Raw genomic sequence first — 20,514 nt, forward strand, 5'->3', positions numbered from 1 at the left:
ATAGGCAGAGGGAGAAGCAGGCTCTCTGTGGGGAGCCTGATGTGGGACTCGATCCCAGGACCTTGGGACCCGTGCCAAAGGCAGACGCTCAGCCACTGAGTCACCCAGGTGCCCCAAGTTTGAATTATTTAATGTAACTGTTAAGTTCAGAAACATCTCTGGGCAGATGCCTAGGAAGAAGAGATCCCCCTCAGACTCTGTTATTCTTCTAAAGGAGTCCCTCCCCTGCCTTAGTACGTTTAATAACACTAATTGGCAGCATCCAATTCTCTATCATCAGAACTCATTCACAGATGAAGCACAATTCTTTGTAAAGTAAGAAATAAAGTGGAAGCTAAAATTTTCCAACCCAGTGAATTCTTTCTATATGATTAAGGAGAATAGATCCTAAAGCCTTCTTAAACAGAAAGTCTCTTGGGAGGGAAGGATAACTACTCAGGCTCTGTGCATGCAAATAAAAGGTAGAAGTTATCCACACACATTTAAATGTTTCTCCACCTTCTTTCTGGAGATCTTTCATGGAGCCCGCTGACAGTTTTAAGGTCTTCAGCTGCTGTTAGGTAAAGTTGACAAGTTATTGCATTTGGCTGAGAGGGGACTTGGAACATGCTGCACTACATCTGATCCATGTTCCACCATTAACCACTGAAATTTTGAAGATGTATTTTCTGCCTGGGAGAACCTAGCCTGCAGCCCGTGTTCTCAAACCAAGGGGTTTTGTGGACATTCTTTGCAGATCAGTGTGTAAAACCTTTCAGACAAATGAAACTTTCATGAGGAAAATTTTGCTGAATTCAACCACCTTCTACATCTATGCTAGGTCAAGTAAAGAACAGCTTATAGGGCACCCCGGATGGCTCAGAGGTTTGGCGCCACCTTCAGCCCAGAGCCTGGGGTCCCGGGATCGAGTCCCATGTCGGGCTCCCTGCATGGAGCCTGCTTCTCCCTCTGCCTGTGTCTCTGCCTCTCTCTCTGTGTGTCTATCATGAATAAATAAATAAAATCTTAAAAAAAAAGAACAGCTTATAATTGTTGACCTAGAGAAACCAGGGCACTGTCTATGCCTGACTCTTAGTCCCACAGTTAGTTGGCCAAATAGTGCCTCTTCAGGTTAAGTGATACTGCTGCCAGAAATAATTTTCCCTCTGTAAATTAAGTTATGTAATGTTCTGTGTAATGGACAGATCTCCATGCAGATAGATTTTATGACCAGTGTCATAAGAAGTACAAGAAAGAGGAAGAAACAGTAACAAGGCAATCAGGAGAAATAATTTCCACCTCACGCTTGATGCAAGCTACTGTTTCGTCCCTACTTAAAATTTCAGGATAAGCATGAACGTACCAGTTGGAAGAGTCCTAGGAGATGGGCATGATCAGTGGATGATTAGCGCATATTACCCAAGCACTGAATCATGCCCCAGAGCACACTAATGAAGCTTAATAGTTCTTAGTAATTTTTAATAATGTTGGTTTTATAAACAACCCAAGGAGAAAGGAACCAATTTAAATTCCTGTTCTTGGCACCATACGGTTTCCGAAGAGACCATCCAGAGTTGTCTGTGGTTTCATTGTATTTATTGGGAACATGAAAAATAAGCTCATCCCATTATATGCAGTTGATCATTTAGCGTTAGGACGCTGCCTTATTTCACACAGAACCAAAGTGGTGTAACACCCAGGACTGGAAAATGTGTTTTCTCAACAGGAGGAGACTTTTGCTGTTTCCCCAGTGATCTATTTCATTTGGACAAATAAGAAGACAGACTCTTAAGAGCCACATTATGTCCTGAGAGGGACATTCAAGATCTTTCTCCCTTCTTTTCATTAGCTTCCAGCTTAGCAAAGTAATTAGAACCTGGGAAATTCAAAAGACCAAAGTTGGGATGAAGGGCTCCCAGACCCCCAACAAGCCCTCTCAGGCAATTACCATGATGAGAAACTAAGCCTTCTTGTGTTTTTTTTTCTCCTTTTTCCCCTGGTCGTACAGGTGCTTTTACAATAAGAAAAAAATTTAGCGTAGAGATAATTCAGTTGTCAACCAGATGTAACCATGTACTGTTAACACTGGGAAAGATGAGTAATCTGGATGAGGCTTTGGTTTTTATGTCTCTTGGGGAAAAAGGCAGAGCACAGTCCAAGGAAGCAGTCCAGGGAAATCCTAGGAACTCGGCTACCCTTCCATTCTCTTTGGGCTTCACTATCCAAAAATATCACCAGGCTCTATTTTTCCATTGCTTCATGGGACTAGCTGTCATTCACTCCACTTACAGAATTAATCACTCCTGAACATGTATGCTTTGTTACTGAAGGCAGTGCCATGCTGTTTAAATTCTTTTACGGACTTAAGAAACCCCGATGATTTCTCCTTCTGTGACCATCATCATTAAGCTACTGTTTTACGGAGTAAAACAGTATTTACTGAGAGCTCACCATGTGCCAGACAGAGTTCTGAAGTTCTGGTGTGGTAACTGGCTCACAACAACAGTAGAAGTCAGGTGTTATTTCCACCTTACAGCCACAAAAGTGAAGGCATATCTAAGTTTGATAACTCATTCCAGAACATGAAAGTTAATGAAGGCAGAGGCAGGACCTGAACCCATGTGGGCTTGGCCTCCACAGCCCATGCTCTTATCCACAATGTGTACCTGCCATTTGTGATCCAATGGCTCCCCAGACAGTATGTTTAAAATACTTTGCAACCTGATTAGCTTCCCTGTTTCTTAGGTTTTCTGTGCATGAAATAGTTGATGTGGGAAATTAAAAGTTTGTGGAATACAGAGACCATACACCCACTTTATTATCCATCCACTTAAAAAATCATTTTAATAGTTAGCAACAACTAGTGCAATCTCCTGCCCAAGAAGGCATTTCCTCTTCAACCTCTCTGACTGGTGTCCCCTCTGCCCCTTCCCCCACCATATGCCCCTGACACTGAGACAACACATCAAACACCAGGCAAAGCATCAACCTGCACAATGATGCTTCACTCTAGACAACTCTAAGTGCTGGAAAGACTTGGTCATCCATAACCTCCTTTCCCTAGTCCTACTTTTACCATTTGGGGTGAAGAAGAATACTTCTCCCTCTTCCATATGACAGTCCTTTAAAGAATAGACAGCCATCATCTTCCTCTGGGAAACAACATCCCATGTCTCACATTTCTCTGGTATCATCAATCTATTTCCCTGTCACCACCCACTGGACAAACTATAAGTTGTCAATGCTCCTTGTCAAAGGTACATCACAGAATTGAATACAGGATTCTTGATGTGTCCTGGCCTTAATTCTTGGGTTCTCCAGTAAAGCTGGTAGGCTCATGGTATGCCTTCCACATTCAGAAAGTGTGGCCTGATCCCAGGTCCCGAGTCTGTCTCCTAAGGATCCTGTTACACTTGCTTAATTTTAATTTAATTTAATCAAGGCCAGGGTCTCTAAGATACCCCTTAGGGTCCATGTGATTTCCTCTTTACCTCACATGTGGAGAGAGGCCATAGAGTTTGAATAAAATCCTGATACTGCATTGTGGTCAGCTATAGACACACATGTGGGCATATGATCATTTTCTTTTGGATAGAGAGCCCAGAACTGAGTGGAATGTTGAAACCTCAGGGATGTAGATGGATATGTTTCTGGGAAAAACAAAATAGGCATGGTACTTGAAACATTCCACCATTTCCTTTTGCCAACTCACACAGTCAAAATATGTAAATATATATATATATATATTTATATATAAAAAATATGTTTCCTATCTGCAAGAATGTAACCCAAGAAGACCTGAATTTATTCTTAGAGAAAAAGTCACTTTGGAGTGGATCAGTCTAGATATCAAATTACCATCCCAATCTATGGTCTGAATTCTCTCCCATCAGAAGATTGGCCTTTTTCTTGTGCCTTTACCTGTAAGACCTTTTTGCTCTTTTAGGCCCCTGGAAAGATGTAAAAGAATTCCTGATAATGGTTGGCTGATTAAAATGATATCCCTCAGAAGAGTATTTGCCTTTTATTGAGGCACTTTGAAACTTTTAAGCTTTTAAAAAAGTGAGAACTTGATGGACTAGGATGCATTAGACATGGGCATGGGGACCACTGCAGCACATGGGTGCTCATCCAATGGTGTTTACCTAGAAGGTCAACCTTGCCTGCACCTTACCTCCTTCCCTTTCTCACAGGGCATGCATGGTTCTACTTGACCAAATCAGGGACACACTAAGGCTGCAGAGGAGATGGTATAAGTGGAGTTCTAAGCACTTTGCATAAATTTATTCAACCTTCCAAATAATAACATAAGTATCTATGAGGCATCTAAGAGGTAGGCCATCTGATTTACCCTAATGCCATATGTATCACAAATGCTAAGCAAGTGTGGGGTTACCATTAGTTTGAATGATGAGATTTTGGCATGATTTAGGTCAAGGTCCACTTCTGTATTACAGCAATAAAGGAAAATTTTATTTTGCATAAAAAATTTGGGGAACTGTTTGAAGAACATTAGAGAAACATCTACTATAGGACATTCTGAAGCATCCTAGGCTTTTAGGCTTCCCTAGGCAGGAAGCAAGGCGTTAGTCTTACTCTCTAGACGTAGGCTACCCATCGGTTACAGAAGCCTCAACCATACACTGAGAAAGAACAAAATGAATTTCCACCTCCCTTCCAACCTAAATTCCAAAATGTGTTAATTTCATGGTGGGTGTACCCCGGCAATCAGCCAAATTCCCCTGACAGTTTACCATCATTTAGAGTTATTTTGCACAATGAATGATGTTCTTTCTAAATAGGCTCCGAGTCAGGCCAGACTACCCCAGTTCCTTCTAAGGTAATATGATTTTTATTCCCTCCAAACACCTGTTTGGTTGAGACACTGACTAGGAAAGTCCACTTCTCTAGGAAGACCTTTTCCAAGTGAACTCCCTGAGGTTTCAGGCTTGGGTCTCTCCTAGCTGAAATTACAGACCTGATGTTTGTCTGTCTTTCTGTCCTGTACCCTGATGAGGAATCCAATGGGGGCGAAGTCCTCATGGAAACATGCTTTCAGAAAATGCCCGAGCCTTGCAACAAGACCTAATCTCAGCTCACTATGGATTTGTTTAGTTGTTAATAATTAACTGTGGGACTCGTAGCAGGAGCAGTGACACTGGTGGAATTTATACATGCACACTGCTGGGATGGAGGCCTATCAAGGAATGAGAGCAGCTGTCTCCCCTCTGCCCACGTGTCCGTTACTCTAAGAGCAATGGAACCTGTCGGTTCCTTGTGGTGAGAGGCTGGGTGGAGGAGGAGGGGGGCTGGGGTTATATTTGGCTGCACCTGTTTCTGCTCAGAATCCTGGGAGCAGGAGAGAGTTTTCCCAAGCATATTGGCACCTTATATTTCTACTGGGCGGTGCTGGCATAATGAGGACAGGTAACTTCGCCGGGCGGCTCACCCATAGCATGACCCTGCGATGCTGCCCAACCTCCAGACTAGAACGTGACCTGGACTGGCCCTGGAGAGACCTGGGAGATGTAAAGGGTGTGTCTTCTCCACTCGAGGGAGGCATTCCTCTCTACACCCCAGTAGCCTCCATGTGGGATTAGTGAGCCGGCTGCTTGCATCAGCGTGCGCTGGGGCTGCGTAACAAAGGGCCACGAGCTGAGTGGCTCAGACAACAGACGGTTGTCGTCTCCCCGTTCTGGAGGCTAGCTTTCACCTGATGGGAACGTTCATGCGATGGTGATTTGACATGATAGTGGCTGTAAAACAAAGCCATTATAGTCACAGGCAGCACAAAAATGATGAGACCAATGACCGAGTTTCCTGCGAGCCCTTTCTCCGGCTGGCCTTCCCCTCCGACAGGGAGCCCAGGGTGGACAGGTGTGGAGAGGGTGTCGTTTCCAGCCAATCTTATTGTAACGGCCTCTGATGCATTCTGTGTGTCTGTCTGGTTCCTTCTAAACTGCTCTCCACATTTCAGCCAGGCCTTCCTGCTCAAAGTATGAATCTGATTGCACATCTCTCTGCTCCACGGCCTCCCATGCACAGACCTCAGGGTCCCTCCTGAGCTGGCTCTGCCTTCTCCCTGGGCCTCCAGCCACTGAAATCCCAATGACCTCCCTGCTTGCTCGGTGCCTTTGCCTCTGCGTTGGCTCCTGTCAGGAACATGCTACCCAGTGCCCTCCTCCTCTCAACCTTCCCTTCAAGACTCGTTTCAGGTGTCAAGTCCTTAGAACTTCTTCCCAGATCAGCCCAGATGGGCTCCCAGCTTCCTCACTACCCGGGCATCTTTCAGGACCACAGACCACAGACTTCATCACACTTGTTATGAAACTTCTTGGGGAAAAGACTATTTTTCAGGTATCTTTGTGTTCCAAGTCAACCCTGTTATATAACTCAGCATTTGCTGAGAGAATACATGAGTAAGTGAGTGACCTATAATTCTGTTATAGACAGTAAGGGCATGGCTGTGGGCTCTGTCATAAATGGGGCCCTTTAATGGCCCCGGAAATTCAGGGCTCCTTGGGAAAGAGCCAATGCCTGCCTCTGCCTGCCACTCTCAGCTCTATGACCTCCTATCTCCCCTACATTCCAATTTCCTGGGGACTCTGGGTCCCATGCTTAGGTTTTACCTTTGTTATGGGTGGATATTTAAATGTGCTCCCATGTCTGTGGCTAACAAACAGGATAAGTGGAAAGGAAGGGCATGGACCAAGAAAGAAGGAGTTAAGTCTAAAGAGTGTTCTGGAAAGCCAGGGAGGAAGAGCATGAATGGGAGGAGAGAGGTGGAGGATTGTGTGGCAGTGGTGCGTGTTCCCAGGGCAGAGTAACCGAGGCTTGCCACTTTGCCTCTACTGCCAAATGGTGGACTGTGCCCTAAATTTCCACAAGCAGGTCCTACGCCTGAAGACAAAAGCCAATGAGCAAGAAATGAAGCTGAAAATTCTGTGTCATAAAGCACCAAAATAACAGACACCCCAAGAATATAGATTTTGGTGAGGCACAAACACCATCTTCCTCATAGAACTTTTTGGATATGGAAAGCTTTGTCGTAGCTCTGTGGGGATCCACATGTGCCAGCAATGCCCCAGACACCCGCCAGGTTCAGCAGAAGTGGCCAGATGTGGATGCATCAGGAGAGACCAACTGTCCCCAAGGCAGACACCATGCTGTGATTTGAGCTTGACTCTCCTCTGTTTGGGTTTCTGATTACATGGAGATGTTTGGACTACTTTTTCTGCCCCTCTGGGGACCTACAGAATCAACACTGGGCCATCTACCTCACAGACATGTCCTCCTTCTTCAGGGATTGCCATTTGGTGCTTCAAGGTGGGAAGGCAGCTATTCCTCACTCCACCTAATGTTTCTACCTCTGCCATCCATCAAATTAAATGTCCACAGTAACCCTGACTCCTCTAGTGAAGTAACAGTGGGGAGGAGGAGTCAATGCATGTCTCCAGATGAGCCCCATTGTTCAGGATAGCCTTTGGGTCAAGAATCCACTACATTCTTTTTCTTACAGAAGAAATTCTCAAGAGCTCTCCACTGGTTGTGGGAACTACGTAGGGCACATGAGTATTTACGTGGGTAGGATAGGAACAGACCCCAAGCCAGACACCCTCATAGTCTTCCTGGGCTCATGTGCCCTTCTCATTACACTGAAAGTCATGTGGGTACCAAGGAACACCAATATCACACCCTAGGAGAAGACCAGATTTTAAGCAATGACCCTGCACCAACACACCAGGTCTCAGTGATGTGCTATTTTGTCCAGGGAGCACCACTGAGCTACTAATTTGTAACTGGCAGATTTCTATGTGCTTTGCAATTTTTGACCTGACTTACCAGCTCCCCTGCAGAGCAGCCCCTTCTCCCCAGCTGCACTCCCCTCACTGGGCTTCAATCATTCCCACTCGTGGACTGAGACTTTTGTGGCACAGAATTTCCCCCTGTACATTAGCATATTTTCTGAGTGGAAGGCATGGCCCGTCTTCCTCTCGTAGCTGTTTCTTATCACCTGAATCACCCTGCTTGTTCTTCCAGTTATACAGAAGTTATTTGGGCTAATTATCCTGCCATGTGATTGGGTTGAAAAATGAGTACATGGAAAGCTGAATTCCAATCCTATGGCAAGAAAGCTTTTTTAACCTCCTATGTTAGGTTGGCCCATATCTCCCTTGGTTTTTCCGCCTCCCTACAGTCGAGCCTGCTTGTGTCCGTAGAACATCTCACAAGACAGGTGAAGATGGTGGCAACAGACATGTATTCCCAGGGAAGAAGGTAAAAGTCCTAGGCTACCCTTGCCCACCCCCCGCCCTCCACCTGTGGCACAGAGGGGCTCAGCCAAGCAGGCAGGGGACCCGCCAGAGATGACAGGCCAGCCTCAGACGCTTCAGATCTTCTGGTGATTGGGCAAACTTGCTCTTTAGAAAAGATTCTGGAGGTTTAGATGCCTTGTCAACTATTCATTGGCTATCTGCCATGTGTTGGACTCTCAGGATGAGGCTGGCATGGTTCTTACCCTTATGAAGTATCTATAAAACTTCATGACTATACAAGCAGGGAAGGCCTGGCAGGAATCAGTGAGGAGTTGGCCTCTCTTACTGAACACTGGTCTCAAGAACCTTGTCTTGGGCTGGTTCAGGCCTCTGCACTAAAGTTTGTTATTCCCCTTCTCTAAACCTTTTGCTTCTTTGACATCTTGTGGCCTTTGCTCCTTCTTCTTCATCTACTCTTCATTGCTTGCCTTTTTTTTAAAAAAAATTATTTGTTTATTTGAGAGATACAGCCTGTGCACACAAGAGTGAAAGAACATGGGGTGGGAGAGGCAGAAGGAGGGGATGAGGGAGGAGGAGAAGCAGGCTTCCTGCTGAGCAGGGATCTCAAAGCAGGGCTAGATCCCAGGACCCTGAGATCATGACCTAAGCCAAAGGCAGATGCTTAACCAACTGAACGACCACCCAGGTGCCCCTTGCTTCTGCCTTTTAACTCACTGAAAAGTCTGCTTGAATGGATGAACAAGCTGTGGCACATCCATACAAGGGGATATTACTAAGCGCTAAAAAGAAATGACCTATCAAGGCATGAAGAGTGGAGAAAACTTAAATGCATATTTGCTAAGTAAAAGAAGGTTGTCCGAATTCTATAGAACTCACATTCTATGTGATTCTGGTTATATGACATCGTGGAATAGGCAAAATATAGACAGTAAGAGGATCGGTGGCTGCCAAAGGTATGGGAGAAAGCCAGATTGCGAGAGATGGGATTTTAGGGCAGTGAAGCTATTCCATACAACACTGTAACGGCGGACACCTGACATTACGCACTGGTCAAACAGAATGGTACAACACAAAAGAGTTGTGTTTACCCTGATGTAAACTACAGACTTTAACCAATACTAATATATCCATATTGGTTCATCATTGTGAGAAATGTACCAAGCTAATGCAAGATGTTAATAATAAAAGGATTTACATGTAGGGGAGACTGGGTGACACTGGAACCCTCTGTATTTTCTTCATGATTTTTCTGTAAACTTAAGACTGCTCTAAAAAGCTGACACCTGTTAAAACAACGACAACGGCAATGACAACAACAACAACAACAACAACAACAACACTTCAGCCCAAAACAGTTATGGTTGATGAAGGCGGCATGCACGGGCTCCAGTGGCTCTGCACAGTTCAGTCTCTCTACCTTCCTGCTGGATCTGGAGATGTTCCCAATTCCACATCAAGCAATGCATCCTTGACTCCAGCATCTTCTGGGCCCTGAACCATGCCCCGTCCCCAACTTCTCCCCCCAATTTGTCCTTTCCCATTCCCCTAGGACAGACTGGTCTGTCATGTGATCACGCCAGTATATTATCATGTTGGCCTCTCCATCTTTGTGCCCATGCCAGGTCCACACTTTCCTCTTGGAATACTTGGGGTTCACAGTGGGCCTTCACGTTGGTCTTTATGTTAACATGTAGTGTCCTTGCCCATTTCTTATCAAAACACAGCCCTTTCCCTAAGACCTTTGAACAGCCATTGATATGCTACTTATACTCTCCGCCCGCTGCCCGTTCCTGGTCCCAGAAGTGAAAGATGGGAAAAAAGGATCAAAACCGACAAAGAAATGGACAGTCACCAAGGCTCACCTGGGTCGTTTCTGCTGTCTGTCACCCTGCTCACACTCCTGGCTGGAGCCTGCCACATCTTTGTTACGAGTCTTAGAGACAAGTGGCCTGAGATGACAACCTCTCCTACATTTCCTCCACTGACAAGGAGAACGTTGGGACTCTAACCAGTCATCCTTTTACAACCTGGGAAAAGGTACAACCCACTGTTAATAATTTATCTACATATTAAAGTACAGAGGATTGCAATCATTGTTCAGTTATGAGGATAGAGCAGACAAGACAAGCCGTTGCTGAAAAACATGAAGGGACACTTTGTTTCAGTTCATTCCAAGGGTCAGAGTGTGGGGTCAGGGACAGCTGGCTCACGTATGTCTATTGGGTTTGGCTGGGGGTAGGGGTGGGGAAGACCTTTGTCTGTAACAGGTTCTAAGCAAGAAGTAAAGTTGATTTTGAAGGAAAAATACTAATCTCAAGTTCCCAGAAAGACCAGCCCATCAACTCCTGTGAAATACAGGTGCTGAAAAAGACCAAGAGAATGGTTCATTCTGATACCATATTCAACAGTCCTATACTGAGCCTGCATGCCCCAGAAAGGCAAACCGAGAAGTCTGAACTCAATCCTGTAGGCAGGGAGGAGCCACTAAGCTTTTTGGAAGGTGTCAAGAGTGTGGCAGGATAAAAGGAAGGGAAGACAGGAAATTAAAGGCAGAGGGAGAGGGAGAAGCAGACTCCCCCCTGAGCAGGAAGCCTGATGAGGGGCTCCATCCCAGGACCCTGGGACCATGACCTGAGCCCAAGGCAGTCTCTTAATTGACTGAGTCACCTAGGCGCCCTTAACTGAAACTCTTGAAGGAATTCTCCAAAGCCTGACTCCCCTGAGTCAGATGCACCTCCTTGAGCTTTTGCTCCTCACACGGTATCACTAGACCCCCACCAGGAGAAGCCGGGGGGCAGTCCCTCCAGCAGAAGCTAGTTGGGGGGCCAACGGTCCTGAGCATAGAATCTTCATTGGCTGTGAGGCCCTGCCCTAGACTCAACTCCCCAGGTTCTGCAGCAGTACTGTTTGTCTTCCACCCTGTAGCTCTAGAACCCAGGCACAACATAGTAGGTGCTCAATAAATTCTAGGGGAATAAATGGGTGTATAAAATTTGAGCCATAGCTCAGGATAACCTCTTTCAAGCTGACTGTGCCAACCGTTTTCTTCTGGAGCATCCTAGCCCCTCCTCCTCCAGATGCATTAAGAATTATGATTCCCCAGAAGGCTGGGTGTGGAAGTGGTGGTATGAGAGGCATGGTTTTCTTTTCTGCTGCCTCCACAGCATGAGAAGATGCCCAGGGCATAGTAAACCGCCACACCTTTGGAAGAATGTCTCCAAGTTTGCTGAAGAAGATATGGCAGGGCTGTGGGACACATTTAGCAATTCCCTAGATCCTTGAGGGAAAAACAGGAAAGGAGAGAAGTCAATGGAGTTTTGCTTATCCACGTAGAGAGGCTCAGTGTGTCTGACTGCTCACGGCCCTGGCCACCAAAGGAAGCCACTGCAATGGCAGGCAGGAGAAGAGAAGTCCTCTGGTTCCTTCCAGGAGGTTGGCAATGACTGTCCTCGTGGGGGTTTCTTACGAAATCACATTCTGAAGTGTGAAAGTGGTCTGGTCGTGGCCTGAAGGCAAGGAGTCTTGCATGGGCGAGGGGGTTAGAAGGAGAGAGGATGAAGGGCAGAGCGTAGGCTGGCACCTCTGTGAGCAAAGGCATGACAGACCTCAGCTAGCAGGCCTCGCCTCCTCGAGAGAAGTGCTTCTGTAGAAGGAATCTTCCTCACTCCCCGGGCAGAGGCATGAGGACTGTTGTGCTGGTGGGAGCACGGAGCTCTCGCCTGGGAGCCTGGGCAGCAGCCCAAAGCCACTGGCAAAGACACCCCAGTGGGTCTGCAGATGGACTAAGTGGAGGCCAATCAAGACTTCTCTGAGGGAATGGGTCCCAGGGGCAAGGATGGTCCTTGGGCACCAGTCTCCCCTGGCCTCAACTTTTTCCTTATCCAAGGTAAATCACTTTGCCAAGAACTTTAGTCAAAAGGAGAAATAAGTCACTCATGGGAAAGGAAGAGGGCGAGGCCAGCTCTCCCTGTGTGCTTTGCTCCAGGACCTGAAGCAGACTCAGCAAAAGTGTTTAAAGCTATAATGGCTTTTTGCTTTTCTCTTTTCTGTCTTTGAACATCACTTAGCCAGAGGGCCAGCTCCGCCCCCTCTGGCTGCTCCCCCAGTGTCTGGGCTATTGAAGATGGGGTTAGCCCAGGTGAAGGATTAAACTCTCCTGGAGTTGGCATCCCTGCCTCTCCCCTGTTCAGCGGAGCTCCCCTCTATCCCTCCCCACCCGACTGCCAGTCCTCTCGTCACAGCCATTGAGTCTTGAGGCTGGAGAGAGGACCTACCGGGTGTAAACGTGGAGGGCAGCTGGAGGTAAACCAGTGCACGCACCTCACATCATCCCTGAGAGAGCACTTGGGCTAGGCTGAGACTCATCCCCGGCAGGGAGCCTCTATCGCCAGGGAGTGCTGCTCTCAGCACACAACCTTGCTCAATTTTGGATGGGAGCAAAACTACCAGAAGCCAAGGTTCAGGGTCCCCTCCCTCCCTTTTAAAGATTTTATTTATTTATTCATGAGAGACACACAGAGAGAGGCAGAGACATAGGCAGAGGGAGAAGCAGGCTCCCTGCAGGGAGCCCGATGCAGGACTCGATCCCAGGACCCCAGGATCATGTCCTGAGCCAAAGGCAGACGCTCAACCACTGAGCCACGCAGGCGTCCCAGTTCAGGGTCCCCTTTACCACTTGAGTTGGCCAACATGAATCTGCATCAGCCCCTGGGGATGATCCTTGGACATGCAACAGCATGAGAACGAGACTGGCAGGCAGAGGAGCCACACCTGTCCTGGAGAGAAGGCAAAGCAGCTTCTAGGCCCTGCCCTGACTGTGGGGGAGCCGCCAGGGGTGTGGCACCGGAGGTGCACATGGGACCATTTCTCTAGCCAGCCCTTCAATTCCTCTTACAACATCTTTTGGCCTCCCTTCAGCTCCCCCAGTGACAGAGAAGATCCACTTCAGGAATTTGTCAATGATGCTGACAACTCCCGTACTCGTCCTGTAGACATCTCAGGGCCCCTCTGAGAGCAGGAGGGTTGAGAAAACCTTGTCCCAGAGAGGGATTCTCTTTTCCTGCTCACCTGGTGCTGGTCCCAGGCCCTAGCAGAGTATTACTCAATAATGTTGTCTTATACCTGCCAAAATACCCAAACAGAAACTTTTTTTTTTCATGCCCTGACTCCATGGAGCCCTTAGGGAAGCTGCAAAGCTGATAACCTCCCGTGGGCTTTCCTGGCAACAGACGAAGGGCGGGTTTCTGTGGATGCTCACAGAAGTCTCTCTATTGCACAGAACAGACAATGGCATTTTCATCTTCTCTTTGCCTCATTCCTTTCTCAAAGACAAGCACGGGAATTCCAGACTCTAATTTCCCTACCCCTATTGAATAACTAGCCATTTAATCTTAATTTATTTTATTCTTTTTAAAAAAATATTTATTTATTGAGAGGGAGAGCGTGGTAGAGAGAGGCCCAGGGAGAGGGAGAGAGTCTTAAGCAGACACTGAGCGGAGTGTGGAGCCCAATGTGGGACTCGATCCCACGACCCTGAGATCACAACCTGAGCCAAAACCAAGAGTTGACTGCTTAACTGACTGCGCTACCCAGGAGCCCCAATTTATTTTATTCTTTGTTGTCTGTGGTTAAGTGGGGGGGGGCAACAGTTCTCTAAACAGGAAAGTACATTGGCTGTTGAAAGAAATATGTTTTTGGTTTTCTGCTTTGTTTTTATTACTAAATTCCACCACTTGGGTCTTTGTTCTCTTTTCCTTCCCCACCGCTTCTTTGCCACTAAAAAGTACGTAGCACCTACCTGGGTTAGGTTATAAAATCAGTCACTTAGACTGTGGTTACTGCAGCTCTTGACAGTGCAGAGGCGCTCAGGGAGCGACAGACACTCTCTACAGGTGACCTGTTAGTCCAATGATCTGCTTAAGCCAAGAAACCTGAAACTTTCCCCACAGCCAGCAGATCGGTTCCCGCTTGAACTCTTTGATCCTAAATAAAAACCACCACCATAAGAACAACAGCAAAGTTCACACGAGCTAATTATGTGTCCTCTGCCTGTGACTTTGGCTGTCCCCGACAGACTGGATTTCTGGGTCTCCAGAGCTGGCCACAGAGAAAGCAGAGTCCTTTGGCAGGAAGCTCCAGTGTCAGAGGGAACAGGGCTTCTTTTCCTCCAAAAGCACGAAAACCAAGAGAAAATGCTAGAAATGTGGCCGTAAGCCGTCTAACCTCACCAAAAGGGTGATACAGTTTGCAAGACAATTGGGCTTTTCTTTTCTTTTCTTTTTTAAATAAATTTATTTTTTATTGGTGTTCAATTTGTCAACATACAGAATAACATCCAGTGCTCATCCTGTCAAGTGCAATTGGGTTTTTCTTAAATGTAAAGAAATGCTGTAGGAGAAATGCAGGATCAGCCAAGAGACTGGAATTCAGGGTGGATCCCCTTACTCTGTATCTTCCCTCCTCCCCAGCCAGCCAGGCTGTGTGATTTGTGGACATTTTCAGTTTAAGATCCCCCAGATGTGAAATGCTTAAATCTATGAGGCAGATTAACATATGTGGCTGAAAATGTTATTTTCTGAAAAGAAGAGTTGTTTGATCTACTCTGCAGTACTATATGATTAGTAGTAAAAATTTCCACCAATTTCCTGTGATCCAGGTAATGACAGGTTTTTAGGGCGGGGTGCCTGCGTGGCTCAGTCAGTTAAGCATCTGCCTTGGGCTCAGGTCATGATGCTGGGGTCCTGGGATTGAGCCCCACACCCGGTTCCCTGCTCAGCAGGGAATCTGCTTCTCTCTCCCTCTGCCCCTCCCCTGGCTTGGGCTCTTTCTCTCTCTGTCAGATAAATAAAATCCTTTTTAAAAAAAGATTTTAAAGGCATCATTCTTATAGCTAGAAGTTACCTTAAAGGGAGTGAAACTTAGGAAACTTTTAAATATCTTCTAAAAGACTTTCTGCAAAACTTGAAAATTGGAAACAAACAAAAAAACAAGTCTTCCAAAATATATTCTCCCTCTGTACGTTCTGTCCTTCATCATTCTTGAAATAAAACCTGGTTATTACATGAGCAATGCAGTAACCACAAAACTTATCTTGATATTACAAAATAAGGTGACTGTAGATCTGTAAACGAGATGGAAAACTAGTATTTTGCATACTTCTCGTTGCAGACTGCTCATTCCCACTACATTTTATAGCTTTCTCAATCCCCATAAATTTCAAATTTGTATTCCAAGGGAGCAAAATTTCCAAAAATATTATGTCTATTGTCACAACTAAATAGAAACCCACACTGAATGGCGAGAAGAAAAACAAAGGCTTTGATAAAGCCCCTGCCCCTAAAAAAAGTAGAGACAGAGAGCGGTGGTTCTAGCCCAGACCCAACCCAAAGTGTGGTTGTGAGTTTTAGAAAATGCAGTTTCTTTCCTGCCAGCATGGTCCTCTAAGCCCTGGGTGGTTCTGATGACTGGCAGGAAGGAGAGCTGCCCTGGAGGAGGGGTGGCACTTGGAAACTGGCTAATTATTGAGGGGACAGAGGATGGATAACCCAGCAGAAATGAGTAAGGGCCAGGCAGGGCCAGGTAGGGAGAGATAGGTAAGGGGCCATGGAATCAGGCTCACAAAAATCTCAAAAATGTGGAGATGAAAGGAAACCAGAAATAAACAAACCAGACCATCCTGTCCCTAAGTGTCAGAGGTGGGGTCTTATAAGAGCTACTCTGGGCCAATAGAAAATGAACCAGACCCTAAAAGGCAAATGGGCCTTTAAAGGTGTTACCACTAGTCCTTACTCAACGTGTAATCAATAGAGATGTTAAAAGGATTTAGGTTTCCTGGTTGGCTTTCAATAAAAGACCAACCCTACAAGCCCCCAGTGGCAACCCTGTCGAGATCCCTCTTACTTCTGAGGGCTTTCTCTGTATCCTTGCTTAATGAACTTGTATCACTTTACTCACTCTTCTTCATCCACGAGATTCATTCTTCGACTCTGTGAGATAAGAATCTAGCTCTCCCACTTCAGAAAGGCCAGTACAAAACTTACTAGCTTAGGACTATTTCTCCCAGATCCTCACTTTTGTCTTTTGGAAATTGGGGATAAAAATACTTCACAGGCTATTGGGAGAAATAATAGATTAATGCACCTGTCCCATAGGAGGCAATCGGTAAATGGCAACTCTCACGATGGCCAGTGACGCTGGACACAAGAGCGATTCAATTCTGTCTTGGCCTTGGCCACAGGCTGCCCCAGGATCTTCCCTCTGAAAGCCCTACTTGCTCTAGGGTAAGAGAAAGTTGTTAGTCATTCCCAGAATACAAACACCCTCAAGGCAGTGATTCCATCTAGTTTGTTGATGACAATGGCTTTGTCCAGCAGCCAGGTAGAGACTGCTCAAAAATATACTGTTTGTAGAAGGTAGCTTAATCTCACTCTACAAGGAAATGGAGATACTCTTATGGACACATTCTCTAAGAATAAAGGTCTTTTTAACCAAGCTGATCTGGCAGCTATGGATTGCATATGGGACTGAGGGAAAAATCCAGAATTTCTGGCAGTGCTATGAGGTGTCAGGACACTAGGGTTACAATTCTAAGAATGATACCTTATCTTTGTATGGTGCGCTCCAGCTTAGAGAGACTCTTAGCATGTCTAGCCTAACTGGTTCCTCCTCTGTGAGACATCAGGCCAAATAGTACCAGCCCCATTTTATAATGAGAAGTAGACAATCCAAAGAGTCAACAGATTCTCCCGAGATCACACAGGTGAACAGAATCAGAGTTAGAACTCACACTCAGACCTTTTATCCTTCATGCTCAGGACTCCGTTCACAAGGCCGTGGTTTGTTGGTTTGTTTCCCCTCAAATTTTTGTTTTATGGAGCTAGCAAATTCCACGGTTCAATATCTGGGGATGGATGCTATCTCTGCCAACCAGTATAACTTTGAGCAAGTCCCTTAGGATATCTGAAACCCAGCTTCTTCTTTCAGTGGGGATAATGATGGTAGCCCTCAAAAATTATGAAAGGTGGAAGCAATAATGCATCTGAAGTTATTAGTATGGCATCAAGCATGTAGCAAATCCTAAAAAGCCAATCATTAGTTTTAGTACTGTTGTTATTTATCTGTCCAGGCTTTGATTCTTTTCATGAAACTGGGAAGGCAGCCATGAAGTAGAAAAAAGAGGCTTGGATATGGCAGATGTCAGAAGACCTGTGCCCAAGCCCTGACCTGGCTGTTTCTCTGCCATGTGGCCAAGGCCACACCACGTCACCGTTTTGCCTTACTCTCTTCATCTCTGAAGAATGAGACTGATAATATATACTTCCTGGAGTTTCTATGAGATTAGAATGAAAAAATTTCCTTTGAAGTACCCTGCAAAGGCAAGGTGATGTGTAGGAGTGAGCAGAAATCTATCTACTAGAGATCTTCTCTACTTCTTGTCCCATGTTTTGATAATGAAGTGTGTTGCTGAAGAATCTTCTATCTCATGAGACTGGCTAAAAACTTGGATCCATCTTCTATGACTCAGGGAAGCTGCATTAAGCAGAGGTATAAGTTCAATTGCTCACTCTCCTGGCGCCATCTTAAGAATCCATAATGAGAATGACAGAAGCATACCAAACCCTGCTTTGGAGCAAGGGGATAAGATAAAAAGGAAGAAGTGATCATTTAGCTGGACAAGAAAAATAAAGGTGGAATTTTCATCAGAGTTGGCACAGGTCAGTTCTTTAAGGGAATCTCAACAGTGAAAGGGAAAAACAGCTGACACTGATCTTTGCTTGCCTAAGTTAAAGGCTTGGAGAATGACTAATGAGTACTGCAAATGAATCTTTGTGGCAAGAGATAAGGCCTGTGTTGGCTTGGACACAGACAACCCTGGGATTGGGTTACTTGATTTAGTGCCTTCCAAGATGCCTCGGAAATGTTAGCAGTTCTAAGACACTCTAAGTCAATGGTTAGTGAAACCATTGACTTGAAAACATGGCCCGTGTCTTGCAAAACCATGACCTTGTAAAAATATGCAGTTGATCCTCGAGTGAGATTTCTTATATAAGAAAAGCCAAAGCAGAAAGAGGTTCAGGGGTGCCTGGGGGGCTCAGTCGATTGAGAGCATCCAACTTTTGATTTCAGCTCAGGTCACAATGGTAGAATCAAGCCCCTGTTGGGCTCCAAGTAGAGAATCTGCTTGAAGATTCTCTCCCTCTGCCCCTCTCCCCTTTCTTTTCTAAAATAAAATAAATCTTAAAAAGAAAAGAAAAATGGGACTCCTGGGTGGCTCAGCGGTTGTGTGTCTGCCTTTGGCTCAGGGCGTGATCCTGCAGTCCCATGAGTCCTGCACTGGGCTCCCGGCGGGGAGCCTGCTTCTCCCTCTGCCTATGTCTCTGCCTCTCTCTGTGTCTCTCATGAATAAATAAATAAAATCTTAAAAAAAAAGAGAAAAAGAAAAAGAAAAGGTTGACTCTTCATTTCCAAGTTGAGGACTTTGAATCTGTTTTGGGCCTTCCAGCAGGGTCTAGCCAAACCATCACCATTGCCTCTCAACATCAACAGGAAAACAAACCAATTCTCCTTTGAATATAGCAGTTATCTCTGCTTTATACAGTCTCCCTAAGGCAACAAAAACTGGATCCAGTTTTACAAATGTTTCTGAGAAATTTATCATTTGACTCAGGCAGGAGCTGATTTACAGAGGGAAGTCTTATTTTAGTCACCCATGCACATTTATTTTGCTACTTCTATGTTATGACTAGGAGCATCACATCATCTGAAATTTTCCCTGTTGTCAGATGCTTTGACCTCTAGTGGTCTCATCAGATCTAAGATGTACATAGTCTCCTTTTGCTCTGACCCGAGACTGGGAAAGTGTTAGTATGACAACTCAATTTAACACATGCTTCTTAAATATTAGCTATGTGTGAGGAGGGGAAATCTTAGACCAGGAACAATGCATTCTAGGGTAATAAAACAAAAGATAAAATCTCTCCAAAGAAAGTTTTCACTGTAATTAAAACCAAACAAGATATCCACACAGAAAATAAAGGACTCTATTCAAAGGGCATTACCAAACAAGGAGGATGTGGGAAGATCCTGGGCCCCTGTTTTTTTCGTCTGTAATATGATCACAGAAATATACCTCTCATGTTCTACCTTGTAAACATGGCCAGAGGATTAATGAAATGCTGTTAAAGGTATTGGGCATGTGCAAATACACACATAGATACATTAATCTATATGCCAACATGTAGATATATATGAATATGTAATATGTAGATACATAGTATTTATAAGATCAACAAACATTAACATTTCAGAGATATAAAAATGAATGTAAAGATGACAATGACTTCCAAAAAGTGGATGGAGTATCCTTTTCCATTTGGAATGGGTGAGTATGATAAAATGGAATATGAAGGTCTGTGTGCAGGCCAGGGCTTGCAAATTATTTCACAACACTTTAGAGAAGGAGGACTCTTTGGGGGCCATTGTAGCCCAGCCTCAGACATCATGCTCTTATTCCACCTTGGCACCACCCTCCAATAGTTCTTCAATCTCTGCTCAACCACCTCTGGGGAAATGGAGCTCACTATTTTGCATAGTAGTTGCAGGGTATCACAGAGCAGACGGTCCCTGACATACTGATAGTTTGACTTACGATTTTTAGCTTTAAGGTGCTACAAAAGCAATATGCATTTAGTAGAAACCATACTTTCAGAATTTTGATCTTTTCCCAAATATAGCGATATGCCAGAAGAGCCTTTCTCACGATTCTGGGCAGGGGCAAAGAGCCGCAGCTCCCAGACTGCCACGTCATCACGAGGGTGAACAACAAGTACACTTACAACCATTCTGTCCCCATACAACCATGCTGTTTCTCACTTTCAGTATAGTATTCAATAAATTACGTGAGCTGGTCAACACTTTATTATAAAATATGCTTTGGGTTAGATGATTTGGACCAACTGGAGGCTCATGGAAGTGTTCTGAGCACGTTTAAGGTAGACTAGCCTAAGCTGTCATGTTTGGTAGGTTAGGTGTCCTAAATGCATTTGCAATTTACAGTATTTTCAACGTACAATGGGTGTACCAGGCCATGACCCCACTGGAAGTCGAGGAAGTTCCATGCTAGTCAATTGAAAGTTCTTCCTTAACGCTGTTGGATGCGTCCTGTGGTAACAACTTCTACTGTACTGGTTCTGTGTTTTGGAGTAACCCTGCCTCCTCCCACACAATGAATCTTTGACGCTGAACTTCCAGCAAATATTGA

The 20,514-nt window shown here is 45.3% G+C and overlaps 1 protein-coding gene across 12 annotated transcripts in view; it reads right to left on the reverse strand.

The window, feature by feature from the left end:
- Nucleotides 1–20,514, reverse strand: part of PRLR (prolactin receptor) — a 173,043-nt gene that overhangs the window by 124,472 nt on the left and 28,057 nt on the right. For 6 of the 12 annotated variants that reach the window (XM_055324914.1, XM_055324912.1, XM_055324916.1 and 3 more), the window contains exon 1: nucleotides 10,118–10,259. The exons of the other annotated variants lie outside the window; for them this stretch is intronic. The gene's annotated coding sequence lies outside the window, so the exon portion shown is untranslated. Of the gene's footprint in view, nucleotides 1–10,117; nucleotides 10,260–20,514 lie in introns of those variants that run through there. 12 annotated transcript variants of the gene reach the window in all.

Source organism: Nyctereutes procyonoides, unplaced genomic scaffold (assembly GCF_905146905.1).
Source record: "Nyctereutes procyonoides isolate TBG_1078 unplaced genomic scaffold, NYPRO_anot_genome, whole genome shotgun sequence".
NCBI lineage: Eukaryota > Metazoa > Chordata > Mammalia > Carnivora > Canidae > Nyctereutes > Nyctereutes procyonoides.